Source organism: Herpailurus yagouaroundi, unplaced genomic scaffold, assembly GCF_014898765.1.
Source record: "Herpailurus yagouaroundi ecotype Mexico unplaced genomic scaffold, PumYag 222, whole genome shotgun sequence".
Taxonomy (NCBI): Eukaryota; Metazoa; Chordata; class Mammalia; order Carnivora; family Felidae; genus Herpailurus; species Herpailurus yagouaroundi.
The window spans coordinates 388,378-392,132 of record NW_024412453.1 but is presented as its reverse complement, the minus strand read 5'-3'; positions in this window follow the sequence as shown (position 1 = coordinate 392,132).

Sequence of the window (3,755 nt, the reverse complement as noted above, 5' to 3'; positions counted from 1 at the left end):
AAATAGTTAAAAAAACAAAAGATAGGGGCGCCTGGGTGGCCCAGTCAGTTAAGCCTCTGACTTCGGCTCAGGTCATGGTCTCTCAGTTAGTGGGTTCCAGCCCTGCATTGGGGCTCTGTGCTGACAGCTCAGAGCCTGGGGCCTGCTTCGGATTCTGTGTCTCCCATTTGCTCGCTGCCCCTGGCCTGCTTGCGCTCTGTCTCTGAATCTCTCTCTCAAAATAAATAAACATTTTTTTTAATGTTTATTTATTTTTGAGACAGAGAGAGACAGAGCATGAACAGGGGAGGGTCAGAGAGAGAGGGAGACACAGAATCTGAAACAGGCTCCAGGCTCTGAGCAGTCAGCACAGAGCCCGACGTGGGGCTCGAACTCACATACCGCAAGATCGTGACCGGAGCCGAAGTCGGACGCTCAACCGACTGAGCCACCCAGGCGCCCCTAAATAAACATTTTTAAAAAATTATAAAAAACAAAAGATAAAAACTCCCTTTATAAAACACATGTATAATTTGCATCAAACCATAATGCATGTTTTGTGCTTTTCTCCCTTTAACAACAATATATTTCACAATTTTAAAAGGGATAAAATGGTCTTTGCTTTATGTTATACCTTATACACAAATAATTCAAGGAGATTATGGAGTTTAATTTAAAATCATGATGTCCACGGGCGCCTGGGTGGCTCACTCGGTTAAACGTCTGACTCCGTGATCTCACGCTTTGTGGGTTTAAGCCCTACATTGTGCTCTGTGTTGACAGCTCAGAGCCTGGAGCCTGCTTCAGATTCTGTGTGTGTGTCTCTCTGTCTCTTTCTCTGCCCCTCCCCTGGTTGCACTCTCTCTCTCTCTCTCTCAGAAATAAACATTAAAAAAAAGATTCCCTCTCTCTCTCTTCCTCTCTCTCTCTCAAATGCAAAGCTTTTTGTAGGCTTCAATATTAAAGAAAAGATAAAGGTAATCAACCATCTGGGGAAGATGCATTGGTGATATAAAGGATCTATTTTTTGTGAATTTGGGCTGACAACCTGGAGGCCAGACTCAGAATCTGGTAACATGACCACTGTTGGGGCACTTAGTGGGATTAGATTATAAACATATACAGCAGCCTGGGCAGGACAGATCCCATTCTAACTTCCAGAGCCTGGATCGTAGCACAAGTGTCCTGCAGGTGACTGCCAGAGTTTCTTGGGTCTCCCAGTTCTGTTCACTGAAACTGAAATTTTGGCATACTGAAATAAGGTAGGAGATCTACTAAGTGTGTATGTTCGGTGGAGATGTGACAGTACAGTGGGTTTGGGGATGACAAAAGTTTAAAATCCTAGGAGGTGGGAGGTCGGGAGCTGCTACATACAAGAAGCTTGGAAAGGTAGGTACAGTACAAAAGGCTTTTCCGGGGCTTATAAGAATATTGCGGGGGGGGGGGGTAAGAAGTGGCAGGGGAATCAGCTCCATATTACCAATGGAAATTTACAAAGTTGTGATTCGTTGAGGGATTTAATGAAATGAACCAAATGTAACATTTTGTCAATTAGGCCACCAACTGAGTGAAATCCCATCACAAGCGCCATTTAATGTGGCTGTGGGTGAATTTTGACCTGTTTGATGTGATACAGAATGAGGGCTCCAAAATCTTTGTGAAGGGCTGTTGGCTGAAGAGAACCATCGGAACAAATCATAACCCGGACTATGGTTTTTCCAAGGACACATACTCATCTTCTGGCAGGATGCTAATACACTCTACCCTAAGGATGTGGTTCCCTTTGAGTTCTATCAGGCCGATTTAAATTAACATTGAATTAAGTGTGAAGGGTTAGCCAAGGAGCAGTGAAAGAACATAGATTACCACTTTAGAGTGGTGAATACAGATAACAATACATCATTTCCTGTGCACCTTTTCTTTCATCAGATGTAATGTTCCCCCTTTCATTCAACAGATTTTTCCAGAAAAGCAGCCATTCTGAAATGGACCCTAGAGCATGAAAATTTTGGTTACCAAAGAAGATAAAGGTGGGAGCAATTTGTTATTTGTGAAAAGCACTGATGCTAATGATGTGGTTGAATTAAATTGTATTTGTGTCTCCAGGGCTGCCCTTGACTGGCCAAAATCTTACTGCCATGATCTTTCTATGGATCACATAAAAATGTATTTATTTAACACATGTATTGAGTGCTCACTATATCTAGGCTGGGGTTCTTTTTCTATTTATTTTAGAAAGAGAGACAGAGAGATTTGGAGCCTGAGCAGGGGAGGGGCAGAGAGAGAGAGGGAGAGAGAGAGAATCTCAAGCAAGCTCTGCTCAAAGCCCAACTCCAGGCTCAATCTCACGACTCTGGGATCATGACCTGAGCCAAAATCTAGAGTCAGATGCTCAACTGACTGAGCCACCGGGCCCCCCAAGGCTGGGGTTCTAAGAATTGGGTATATCGCATAACCAAAAGAGATAAAATCCCTATTCTCTGCTGTGGTGGGGAACAGAAAATTAAAAAATAAATATATACCATATCAAGTAGTAATGAATGCTTGGGAAAAAATTAAAACAGTAAAGAGATAGAAAATTGTGGCCATCCTATTTGGATAAAGTGGTCTCAGGAAGATTTTCCTGACAACACGATGACTGATTTAAACCAAGTTCAGGAATGGGCTCCGGGGTGGCTCAGTCAGTTAAGCTTCTGACCGGCTCCGGTAATGATCTCACCAATCATGACTCGTAGCCCCTTGTGGGGGTCTGTGCTAACAGCTCAGGGCCTGGAGCCTGCTTTGGATTCTGTGTCTTTCTCTCTCTGCCCCTCCCCTGCTTGGCTCTGTGTCTCAAAAATAAATAAATGTAAAAAAATAATAAATAGGGGCGCCTGGGTGGCTCAGTCAGTTAAGCATCCGACTTCGGCTCAGGTCATGAGCTCACACTTCGTGGGTTCGAGCCCCCGCATCGGGCTCTGTGCTGACAGCTGAGAGCCTGGAGTCTGCTTCAGATTCTGTGTCTCCCTTTCTCTCTGCCCCTCCCCTGTTTACACTGTCTCTATCTCTCAAAATAAATAAACATTAAAATAAATAAATAAACCAAGTTCAGTAAGGACCATGTGTATGTATTTAGGAAATCCCTGGCAAACTTTGTCCCATCATGGCTGTGTGATGTTGTTCTCAGTGACTTAACTTCTCTGACCCCAACCCTGTAAAAATCCAGAGAGGATAAGAAAAATGCATTGTAAATTGCAGTGGTTACTGCAGTTTATGAATGCAATTTTGTTACAGTATGAATTTTATGGGTGTAATAATAACTTCCCCATGCCCCCAAGGAAAAAAATAATCCAATCCACTGAGGGGGTCCTCGGCATAGCTCCCTTCATTTACAATTAGGAACGGGATTTCGGACCTTGCTACAGAGCAGGCATTATTCCCCCGATTCTGCGAAATCAGAAAGTTTTTGATTGCCAGCTTCAGTTCCCTCATCTATAAATCGGAGATAATGGTAGTGCTGAGCACTTAGGGGTTTTTATGATGTGGCTAAAATGACATTTATTGAGCTACATGTGAGACACAATGAACCATATGCCAGGCGTCCTAAACAATGGAAACATATTCATTCATTTAATTCATAACAAGACGGTAGACCGAGTACCATTTAAACTGCACTACAACCAAGGAAACTGAGGGACGGAGGAGTTAAATCTAGAGTCCCACAGCTAGGATTCCAACCAAGACAACTGGGTTCCGGGGCCGGCAGTTACACAGCGCTAACCACCACCCACTCCCCG